The sequence below is a fragment of the Carettochelys insculpta genome, chromosome 1, assembly GCF_033958435.1.
Source record: "Carettochelys insculpta isolate YL-2023 chromosome 1, ASM3395843v1, whole genome shotgun sequence".
NCBI lineage: Eukaryota > Metazoa > Chordata > Testudines > Carettochelyidae > Carettochelys > Carettochelys insculpta.
This window is the reverse complement of record NC_134137.1, coordinates 127,156,943-127,168,990: the sequence shown is the minus strand read 5'-3', so window position 1 is coordinate 127,168,990 and position 12,048 is coordinate 127,156,943. Positions and strand designations below refer to the sequence as shown.

The window sequence follows — 12,048 nt, the reverse complement described above, 5'->3', positions numbered from 1 at the left end:
TCTGTTGAAAATGACAGCTGATATTGTTTCATCTATATGCAGAAAGCGACCATGTGCTTTCAGTAAAGGTAATTTTTATACTAAGAAACTTAACATATCAGACAAGAACAATTATTTTTCAAGAGAGAACGCATAACGGGAGTGCTTTGTTATTTGTGACCTCTAATTCAGTACGGCCTACCTCCATTGCTGACCTCAGAAAACTCCTTGTATTTAAAGATGCAAGACAAAGAGAACCAAAGTATGAGCTCTCCTTGCGTAGCTGTGTCTGTCACAGTGAGGTTTGGTCTCTCCTGGCTGACAAGAAGAGAAGCTATTCATCTAATAGAAACTTTTCACTCATGTACCAAAAAGCTACAGTAAAAGCAGTGTTATGCAGCATTTGGATAACTGGCACTCTCAACTAACCAGCATCTGCTCTGCTGCTGGCTGCCTGGCTGGGGCCAGTGGAGCAGGCCATCTGCCAACTGCATGGCAGAGCAGACGGGCTGCCAGCCATGGGGCAAGCCACCCAGCTGGAGTGGGGCTGGCTGCCCATCTGTGGGACCAGTGGCTCTGCTCTACTATCTGGAAAATTTGATAATCCAGCAACCCCTGATCCCCAAGGTTGCTGGATAATCAAGCTTCTACAGTGCTGTCCAATGTGAAAGTAGTAAGAAATTACTAATCCTAGTCTCCTATATGCCTGTGATGTAACCAGCGGTGGTGGGGGAGAGGAGAGAGGTGGTTTTTAATCATATATGGAGACCACAATATACTTTTATCTCGTATTCAAAAACAATCCATTTCTTAGAGGAGGAAAATTAAATTTTATTTCAATATTATATTATGGCTTTGGACAATTTGTGTCAAAAATTGTATTCTGGCACAAGTCTTGATTGTATTGCAGAAATGCATCATTGCCTCCTCAATATCCTTTATATGTATGTGTCTCCTATTCCTATAATGTGAATTTAATTTCTATACCTAATGTCCCTCCCCTGAGCAGCTTGCTCTCTCCCTCTCTCTCTCGGCCCCAGTATCTTCCTTCCTCTTTTTTCTAGCAATATTTTAGTCTTTCTTAGAATGTTGAATAAAGAGTCTAAAATCAGTTCCTCATTTACCCTGATTCAGTTAACATGCACTATATGCAGCTGAGAAACATAAGCACAACTAAGACTGCATTGCGGTGCCTATGGACGGGGGCAGAGATAAAATACAGTCTAGGCTAAACTGAGGGCTCTGTGAGGTTGCGTCTATACTATCAGATACATTCAACTTTGTTCATATCAGTTTTGTAATTCTGGAATTATTAAGTTCAAATTGGACCATCCTCACCTCCCACATGCTCTTCACAAAGTCAGCTCATTGCTGCCACACTCAAATTGGCAAACATCAACTGTTGCAGTAGTGCATGATGGGAGCCTATCCCACAGCTCCCTCAGCCATGTAGCATTCTGGATATACTCACTCGTCTTTGACATCATCTTCCCACATTGCAATTTCCTTATTCCCCTCCCCTGCTAAGCAAACATCCAAAAGTAGGGCATCCACACAGACAGCAAAGCAGTTTACAGAAATGTCTTTCTTTTGTAGCTGAATTCTCAACTGGCCATCCACTGAGTGTCCCACCTCCTGTGACTGCATCTGGTCCCTGAAAGTAATACGGGGCCCTGACTGTAGTCTCAAAGTTAGAAGAAAGAGGAAAGAGAAGTCTAGGAAAAAAGATTTTTGATTCTATAGAAAATAATACAGGGACCCCAAAAAGCTTGAAGAACGAGAAGATAGGAAGGTTTTTCAGAAAAGAGGGCTGCTTATGGGGAGAGTCTTTGGCTTTCCAGTGCACTATAAAAGGCTTCTGTGCAATGATTTTTCTCAACTGGCCATCCACTGAGTGTCCCCCCTCCCATCATTGCATGTGATCCCTCAAAATAATACAGGAGCCTGGACTGTGTTCTAAAGTTAGAAGAAAGAAGATAGAAAAGTTTAGGAAAAGAGAATTTTTTACTTTCCCTGTCACTACACAGACACTGCAAACACGGGCAATGGCAGTGAAATATCATATGCTGAACTTATAATGCAAGCAGGAATCTCAGCTAGCCCCCCACCCATGTTTCTGAGGGGGCCAAAGCATGAAGACAGATAAGATGAGATGTTAGCAAAAATATTTAATAACCAAAGTATCAAGCCAGCGGGTGTCTGCAATGGACAGCAAGCTCCTGAAAATATCTGTGGTGGGGTGTTTGTGCTGGCGGGCAGTGGGGGGTTGCTGTGGTCTGCGGCTGCAGAGCTGCTTGTACTGTTGAAATAGCTGAAGTAGTCCCCCCTGACTATTGTAGGTGCTGGAGGAGACTTCCCCACAGCAGCTGCAAACCCCCAGTATCTTAGCCACCAGGGAGACTCCCCCCACAGAGGCTGCAAGCCCCAGTGACCCCATGCTATGGGCAAGGGGGGTTCGCTGGGGGGCCAGTTGAAGTGGTCGTCCTCAAGTATCTTAGCCGCCGGGAGAGACTTCTCCGTGGGGGCTGCAAGTTCCGATGGTCCCACTCTATGGGTGTGGGGGTGTTCAGTGGGGGCCAGTTGAGGTGGTCCTCCCTGAGTATCTTAGTTGCCAAGGGAGACTTCCCCCCAGCAGCAGCAAGCCCCTGAATATCTTAGGCTATGGGGGAGACTTTCCCTCAGTGGCTGCAAGTCCCTGAATATCTTTCCTGCCCTTGCTGCCCTAAAAGTGCAGCCTAGGACATGGTGCTGCCTGGCAGTATGGTCAGCACCGAATGGCAGGTACATCCTTTTACTGGGTCAGGGGCTACCCACATGATATGGCAGAGCACAGGAAAGACCCAGACTGCATGGTGCATGGAACCTGCTGTGCTTGGCCAGCACCTGGCACTACCCACCTTGCACATCCCTTATTATGTGCCCCCAGAAGTGAGGGCAATCTTGCCTCCTGCTCCTCTTGCTTTCCATGAGGGGGTCCTGCAGGAGGATGCTGCTCTGGCCCTCCAGATCTCAACATCATGCCTGTGCTCAAGAACCTCCTCAGCTGCCTTCAGCATGTTACCAGAACCTGTTGCATGGTACAAAGCCAGTTCATCTCTGGAGAGATCTGCACACACTTGTGCTTCACTCTGTCAGCTTTCTCACTCTTGTGTCCTAACCCCAGTTAGTGGGACCTGAAGCCACCTGAGGAGGGTGAGGAATCCCACTGGGTCATCCTGTATTCCAGTCTGGTTCCATGGCCCACTGGATATATTGGTTGAGTCCAGGAGATCTCTGAGGGTGCCAACCAGAACCAACCTCCCCAGCACCAAGAAGGACTCCACCACATACAAGTGAAGATGGGGATTGTGTAGCAGAAATTTTGCTGGGACAGACAGAGGCAAACTGTGCCCTGGAGGCCACATCTGGCCTGTCAGACCCTCCAGTCTGGCTCCTGAGCGCCCACAGAGGAGTGGGGTGGGACAGCCTTGCTTGGGAGGAGCCAGCCTGACTGCTGGTCAGCATGGTGAACAGGGGTGGCTAACCCTTAACCTTTGGCCTTCTCCCCTGCAGCTGCAGCACTCCCAGCACCCCAAGGGTGTGGTCACCAGGTCACAGGCCTAAAGGGAATAGACAAACTGCATGAGAGCTGATGCAAGAAAAATTGTTCATTTGCTCAATATGCCTGTTAGTGACACATTTGGTGTTTTTGGGATGAATTTATTTATAATATGCTTGGCAAGAAAAATCCTTCACCAAGTGAAATATGCAAATATCACTACTGGCTCACAAACTGGCAGTGGTGATAATGCACTTTTTTTGTGTGTGGAATGCACTTTTGTCTTTAGTACGATTTTTTCATTTCATGACTGTAAAAAGGAATTGCCAGACAAGTGTTCCAGTTTTTTATTCTGAAAATAGGGTCACTTGATGTATTGATTCAACCTTGGTGTGAAGTTATTGACAACAACAGTTGGAGGTATCTTGTACTATGAGTCTCTTGTGCCATGGACAAATGATACGTTGATACAAATCTATAGCAGACTTTGAGGCCCCTTTCCAATCAGTGTTTTAGATTAATGAGGATGTATTGTGAAATTGTTGGTGGTTTTTGGCAGTCAGTTCTCTCCAGATGATGCGCAAAGTTCTGTGTTTTTACATCCTAATATGCCACTAATTAATTGTAAGTAGTTCTGTTTGGGTGTGTGGGTGTGTATGGAGGGGTGGGTAGGTGGGGGTGTTCTGAGTCTTTGACATAAGCACATTTAGTAATGTCATTAATAAGTGTTTCCCACCATGTGTCATATTTAGGCTTTACAGATATTTTTAACCATTTCAGTGGATAAAATCATGTTTATTTTTAAAAATTTTAAAAGTTTTCTTACTGATTTACTTTTTCACAGTTATGGGAAATGATTAGAGGAGGGTCAGACAATCATTTAATGATGACAATTGGTGGTGTGACTCAAAAAGAAAAAAATGGTTAAAACAGAAACCGTCAACATCATATATCAGACCACACAAAGCAAGGACATGCCTGTACCATGGCCTTGTTTACACTATACTGTCGATCAACACTGCAGCGATCGAGTCACTGGCTGCCGATTTATTGTGTCTGCTGTAGGCATGATAAATCCATTGAGCTTGCTCTCATCAACGCTGGTACTCCACCAAGATGAGAAGAGTAGCCAGCATCCATGGGACAGCAGCTCCCAACAACATGCAAGATGATGTGGTGAGTAGGTTGACTTCAGCTACGCTATTTGAGTAGCTGAAGTAGGTGAATGGTGCCGGTTCAGTATAGATCAGGCCCAAGTCAATGCAGGCTATCTGTTCCCTCGGCGTTGGCAGCTGGAATTACACAAGAATTCTTTTTCTATGCATTTTTCAGTGCTCTGCGTGATGAAGCCAAGTTGACCTAAGTTTAAACGTACACCAATGCTAACCATCCTTAAACAGTAATTTCTCAAGAAGTATTTTTGTTACTTTGCCATCTGTCAGGAGGTGTTATTATACATCGACGTATCGTTTTTGTCCGTTCGCTTGGGTAAAGTGAAACAAGTTGGTCCAACAGAAGATCTTACCTCACCCTGCTTCCCCTTTTCCCTCTCATAGCCTAGCACCACCTGGGCTACACGCACACTGCCTACGGTGAAACTGACATTTCGCAAAAAAATCAAAGTGTGCCAATGTAAGGGGGCTGTTGGCCCCTGGCTAAAACTCAGGGGGGGCTTTGGTTGGCTAGCTCCCAGTACTAAAACGGGAAGAGTCCAAGAGAAACCAGGTGCCTGGGGTGAACTTTTCCCAGAGACAGTGGATAGAGGCCAACACTCTAGGTCAGCCAGATTGACAGGTTGGAGAGGCCAACGAGGGAGTCAGGAGTCCAGGTCCCATTCTCCGTGTGAGCTGGGTTTTGACTGGGTTTCTCAGAGGAGAGGGCTAAGAAGAGCAGTAAGGAGCACAGCTGTGCTGGGAAGCAGACCTGCAGTGACAGAGCCAGAGGCGCACACAGCCCAAGGAATGCGGCTGTGCTGGGAGGCAGACCCGCAGTGACCAGAGTGCCAAAGGGGTCAGGGAAACAATGAGAGGAGCTGGAGACTGGCATCGCAACACAGTCGGCAGCTGGGTCTGGTGAGCAGATGGGACCAGCAAAAGGAGGTGGAGAGGCTCTGGGCAGGGAAACACCACAGCTGGGAGGCCTTGTAGGCCAGACTTTGAGAGGGAAGGGACCTGTCACTTAAGAGCCGGAACTCCTGTGGTCACTGCCTGAGCAAGCGTGATCAACTTGCAGCCCCACCCCTGCAGCACAGGCAGGTCCTGAGAGGGAGCCTTATGAGGAACAGACTGAATTGTGCTTACGCTCAGCAGACTGCTGGTTGTGATGGCCCTGTGCCACAGAAGGGGACTATTTGTTCTCTTTTGACCTTTCACATTTTTCCATATTCTTTTATTTTCAGTCAGTTGCTGTGTAATAAATTGTATTTGCTTTGCACTATATGCGGTGATCTGTGGCTCAGAGAAGTGTCCGCTGTGAAGAGAGCACCCTGGAGTGGGGACACCCTTGCTCTTACCCTCAGTGACCACTAGGTTGGGGGTTCAGCCGCAGGAAACCTGGGCCTAACCTTGTTGGGATTTTAAGGACTCTGCTACTCAGAAGAGTGGAAGGGAAGCCCTCAGGGTCAGGGAGGCCATTGGTAAAGGAAATGGGAGCGAGGATTCAGATCCATTTGCTGGTCCACTTCACCGGGGTAGTATAGAAGCCAGAAAAATTCCCCAGACACTAGTGGGACCATTCCCCTGCTTACACCAAGCCTACTCCCATTCCTCATATAACACGTGAAGGGGAGCAGATGCCTGTGCTTTGAACTGAAGCAGCATGAGCTCCCTTCCACTTACAAGGCGCTACAGGGAAGTGTGGCCTTGCAGAAGGAGGGGAGTCTGGGCCTGGGCTGCTAGGGAGAAATTCTTAGCATTTACAAACAAGGAACTGTCCTGTGGCACCTTATGTAACAGATTTTTTTTTGGAGCAGAGGCCTTTGGGAAAAAACACCTGCTGCGGGTCTTTGCCCCTGAAACCTTAGCTCCAGAAAAATCTGTTAGTCTCAAAGGTGCCCCAGGACTTCTCGTGGTTTTTGTGGATAGGGACTAACACGGGTACGCAGTGAGGTGGCAAAGTTTGCAGATGACACCAAACTGTTCAGGATAGTCAAAACCAAAGCAGACTGTGAAGAACTTCAAAAAGATCTCAGCAAACTGAGTGACTGGGCAGCAAAATGGCAAATGAAATTTAATGTGGGTAAGTGTAAGGTAATGCACATTGGGAAAAATAACCCTAATTATACATATAATATGATGGGGGCAAATTTAGCTACAACAGATCAGGAAAGGGATCTTGGAATTATAGTGGATAGTTCTCTGAAAACATCCACGCAATGTGCAGCAGCAGTCAGTAAAGCAAATAGGATGTTAGGAATAATTAAAAAAGGGATAGAAAATAGGACTAAGAATATCATACTTCCCCTATATAAAACTATGGTACGCCCACATCTTGAGTACTGCGTGCAGATGTGGTCTTCTCACCTCAAAAAAGATATATTGGTGTTAGACAAAGTTCAGAAAAGGGCAACTAAAATGATTAAGGGTTTGAAACGGGTCCCATATGGGGAGAGGCTAGAGGGACTGGGACTTTTCAGTCTAGAAAAGAGGAGACTGAGGGGTGATATGATAGAGGTATATAGAATCATGAATGGTGTGGAGAAAGTGAATACAGAAAAGTTATTTACTTGTTCCCATAATATAAGAACTAGAAGACACCAAATGAAATTAATGGGTAGCACGTTCAAAACTAATAAAAGAAAGTTCTTCTTCACACAGCGCACAGTCAACCTGTGGAACTCCTTGCCAGAGGACGCTGTGAAGGCCAGGACTCTAAAGCTGCGTCTACACGTGCACGCTACTTCGAAGTAGCGGCACTAACTTCGAAATAGCGCCCGTCACGTCTACACGCGTCGGGCGCTATTTCGAAGTTGAAATCGACGTTAGGCGGCGAGACGTCGAAGTCGCTAACCCCATGAGGGGATGGGAATAGCGCCCTACTTCGACGTTCAACATCGAAGTAGGGACGTGTAGACGATCCGCGTCCCGCAACATCGAAATAGCGGGGTCCTCCATGGCGGCCATCAGCTGGGGGGTTGAGAGATACTCTCTCTCCAGCCCTTGCGGGGCTCTGTGGTCACCGTGGGCAGCAGCCCTTAGCCCAGGGCTTCTGGCTGCTGCTGCTGCAGCTGGGGGTCCGTGCTGCATATACAGGGTCTGCAACTAGTTGTTGGCTCTGTGTATCTTGCACTGTTTAATGAAAGTGTGTCTGGGAGGGGCCCTTTAAGGGAGCGACTTGCTGTTGAGTCCGCCCCGTGACCCTGTCTGCAGCTGTGCCTGGCTCCCTTATTTCGATGTGTGCTACTTTGGCGTGTAGACGTTCCCTCGCTGTGCCTATTTCGATGTTGGGCTGAGCAACGTCGAAGTTGAACATCGACGTTGCCAGCCCTGGAGGACGTGTAGACGTTATTCATCGAAATAGCCTATTTCGAAGTTGGGTGCACGTGTAGACGTAGCCTAACAAAGTTTAAAAAAGAGCTTGATACATATTTGGAGGTTAGGTCCATAGATGGCTATTAGCAAGGGGTAAGGTATGGTGCCCCTAGCCTTTTGTCCAAGGCGGGAGATGGATGGCAGGAGACAAATGGCTTGATCGTTGTCTTCGGTTCACGTCCTCTGGGGCACCTGGCATTGGCTACTGTTGGCAGACGGGATACTGGGCTAGATGGACCTTTGGTCTGACCCAGCATGGCCGTTCTTATGTTACATTCTTATGTAACACGGCTACCTCTCTGCTACTTGTTAGCCTTTAAAGAGCTCCAGACCTGCTTGTTTGCTGGGGCTGCCAGGGGAAAGGAAGTAAACCCGCCCGCTCCTAGTCGCTGCACCGCCTGCTGCTCCTGGCCCCCCCTCAGCCTGCAGGGGGACTGGGGCGGAAGGAGGCTGGCCTGTGGCTCCCCGCGGCCGTGCGGAGGGGGCAGGTCGCTCCTCTCGCTCAGTGGGAGAGGCGGCGCGCCCTCGGATGGCGCCGGCGGACAGAGGTGAGGGGGTGGCGCGGCCGGGGGTTCGCGGCTCCCTGCGCGCGACGGGGTTTGCTGCGGGGCTGGGCGGCGGCAGAGGGAGCAGGCGGGGGAGCTCCTCTCCTGGGCGGGCTCCGCTGTTCTGGAGGGAAGCGAGCCCCGGGGCCGGGCCGGGCCGCCAGCGGGAGCCCTCGGTGCAGCTGGAGTGGGGACTGCCCTGACATCTCGCCCCGCTGCCGAAAGCCGGCCGGCTGGGGGGACGCCGCCGGGGCTGGAACTGGGGGAAGTTGCAGCCCTTGGGCCGCTGTGGTTTCCACCATACACCACGTCTGCAGGTTTGGGTCAGGGGATTTCCAACACCCCCCGCTCCCCAGGATACAGCTTGTTCCAGCGCCCTGAGAAGCCAGGGGGTTTCTAGCCTTGTTCCTTTGCAGAGCCCTGGACAGCTGTAAAGGGAGCAGCTTCTTTCGTGTGGAAGTTTCCTTTGGCAATCATAGCTATAGGCTGCCAGGCATCCCAGAGCCGCAGGCTGAAAAACCACCGTGTCCTGTGGGCGTGTGGCAGCTCGCAGGTGTGAAGCTCAGGGGTAGCTATCTGCCTGTCCCCCCCTCCGTGTGTTGTAGAGTCATTCATTCCCTGCATGCTTGCATCACCCTCTTGCCTGTCAAGTTGGTGGCAAGTGAAATGAGGGAGGATATGTGCATCCCTGGCAGTTGGATGCACTAACTGATTAGAAATAATTTCACAAAAATCAAGGCCATTCTTGATCTCTTCCAAATTGATCAGCAATACAAGGAAATTTGGATGGGCATTAGTGTCTCTGTGATTGTTTCATTTGGGAATAGGTGCTGTTAAATTGGTTGCAATTTAGCTTCTTTCAGAAACCAGTGAAAGTTTGTCTTTTTATTGGGTTCATGTTTCAGTTTTGGATGTTAACTAGTAGAGTAATCCAACTGGATCTGTCAAATGGTATAGAATGTCTGGTATGGTGGTGGTTAGGGAAACAGCTGACAAGTGCAAACATACTAAAGTTTTCACAGTGTATTTTGTCATTTGTGAGTCCCTAACTGATTTAGAGAACACAGCTCTGTTTTCCTGGTAAGTACAATATAATATGTCACAATGTCTGTTTGGAGCTGGCTCTGTAAACAGTAGAATGCGAGGGTTTGAGTCTGGGAACTCTGCTGAGTGAAAAAACTGATTTTAGTTAGTTAATTAGTTAGTTAGTGATTTGATTCACTGGCAGTTGCAAAAAACCCAGAAACTTGATTTGACTAAAACCAGTTGGATTTTTTGGTGAATTGAAAAAAGTAGCAATAGTCTTTTTTGTGGAATGGAATATTTTATTTTGGGGCATTTTTAACGTTTGCCTTTTTAAAATAAAATCAAAGGAAATGAAAGGCTAGATTCATTGAAAACTTTAAGGGCTTACGTGACAGTGAGAAACCCAGATGTGAGTTTCTGCTCAGGAGCGGAGACTGGAGATTGGGTCTTCTCCTCTCCGGAGTGAGCGCCATTTGCACTCTGTATGTTAATTTGGCCCACACAATTTTTTTAAATTTGCAGTTAGTTGTTTGACTTGGAACTATATTTTTCAGTGAATAAACTGCACCATCAAAAATTGTTTCATTTCTCATGTCATGGTTAAATTTGCCTGTATTTTAGTTTAATTTATTACTTATTTTGGATTTTCTGTATATTTTCATAGCTAGAATGTCTATTTTACATTTTTTTTGGTTTTCCTGAATATAAAGTATTAGATACCTTGCTAGTCAGTGATGTTTGTTTTTTAAGTTTGTATTGTTTTTTTTTTGTTTTTTTTTTTTTACAGATAATGTATTACTGTGTGCAATTGGAAGCAGAAGATCATGTCTAGAAAGGTAAATTGTAGCAGTGCTGCACTATTTCATGTTATGTTTGGAAGTATTGATAACAGGAAATGGGACAAATTTTGGCATAAACTTTGCAATCCCCTAAAAATCACCAGAAACAATATATTTGAAATGACCAATATGGAGAGTTAATTTTTATTTACTGACAGTGACCCAGGATCTAAAGTTTTATTTAATGCTTTACTACATCCTTTGTTTTGTTATCCAATGTATGCAAATAAATCCAGAATGCTAGACTTGTAAGAGGAGGCCTTGGAATTATCCTTTTTTTTTTTTTTTTTTTTTTTTTTAAAAAGCTGTTCTAACTAACATATACATACTTCATGCTGACATTTTAAAGTTGATTATGTAATGACTGATACAAGAATTTTTAGGCAATTGAGTTCCTGCTACTTTTTGATGGCGGTTGCCTTATGTGAGTAACCCTAGTTTGACTGTGCCTTTGTTCATCTTTATCCCAGAAAAATCAGCAGTGTAAAATGGAGATGATTTTAACAGGCAGGCCGAATGCTGGCAATAAAATCTATCACTCTTATTGACTTTCTGATGCTGCTTGGCAAAGCGCTGTGCGTAGTCTGTACAAACATGGGACGGAACAATGTATTGCTTTACATTTGTGTGATTATTTTTAAGAATAAGTACTAGACATTTACTATTTTATGTGAACACTGAAATTCTTCAGAAAAGTATAGCATTGGTGCTTAGGCTCATTAGAGAAAGCATCACTAGCCATTAGTGGATTTTCTCAGTCTTCAGTATCTAGTGTTGAGTAGAGCGAGATATTGGTCAGGTAGGAATTGTCAGGTTTCCCTACGCAGGTCCACTGTGTATCTAGACAACTTTCTTATTCCAAGTCATGCTTTATGTATGTTTTAAGGCTTCCTTCAGGGCCCTAACATTTAGGCTAAGCCATGTGGTGATTTTTACATCGGTGTAGTTTGTTCACTCTAAATTCCGGGACTTAAATGAAGTGTGCCCCCTCCCCCTCCAGTTATGGAGCTTTTGTTAATCATTGAAGCTCTGCAGCTCTGCATTTAATTCTAATTGACTGACTAGCTTTCTGGGTGGATATTCCATGATGTATCATTCTGCAGCGTGGCTGCATTTTTGTGTGTGGTATATTCTGTGGTGCATATCAGAAACTCCAGCAGTAATGGGACTTTGGATCAAACCAACAAAGTCCTGTGATTCCTCTCCTGGCATCCTTCGCTCTCCCAGTGTCTGGTGTCAGGCAGCTTAGATGATCAAGTGCTGAATGCCAGCAACATAAGTCGTTATTAGAAGTAGGTTGATGCACATGGATTTTGAATTATTCAGGCAGATGGGTTCGCCTCTGAAGTTCCAGAGGATGGTTGATGCTGTGGTAATATAGCTAACAGAGAAGGGGGAGGATGAAACTGAGCCATTGCTTCTACAGAGTGTGTACCTGGAGAACTGGTGCTAGATGGAGCCCTGCTGCAAGACATGGTCAACTAGTATTGCCTGAGTAGAAAGGGTGTTGGTGCAGAACTGGGCTGAGGGAGGCAACTTTCCCTGAAAAATGCAGAGAGATCTCCCCTTGGCCAGAGTTGCAGTGGCAGATT

The 12,048-nt window shown here is 46.4% G+C and overlaps 1 protein-coding gene across 5 annotated transcripts in view; it reads left to right on the top strand.

The window, feature by feature from the left end:
* The window catches only part of LOC142011623 (interleukin-1 receptor type 1-like), a 79,335-nt gene that overhangs the window by 27,731 nt on the left and 39,556 nt on the right, over positions 1 to 12,048 (top strand). The window contains exons 1-2 of one of the 5 annotated variants that reach the window (XM_074991410.1): positions 8,528 to 8,594; positions 10,405 to 10,453. The exons of 1 other annotated variant lie outside the window; for it this stretch is intronic. The gene's annotated coding sequence lies outside the window, so the exon portion shown is untranslated. Of the gene's footprint in view, positions 1 to 8,527; positions 8,595 to 8,802; positions 8,909 to 9,126; positions 9,145 to 10,404; positions 10,454 to 12,048 lie in introns of those variants that run through there. 3 more of the 5 variants (XM_074991421.1, XM_074991430.1, XM_074991401.1) reach the window with 3 other exon arrangements.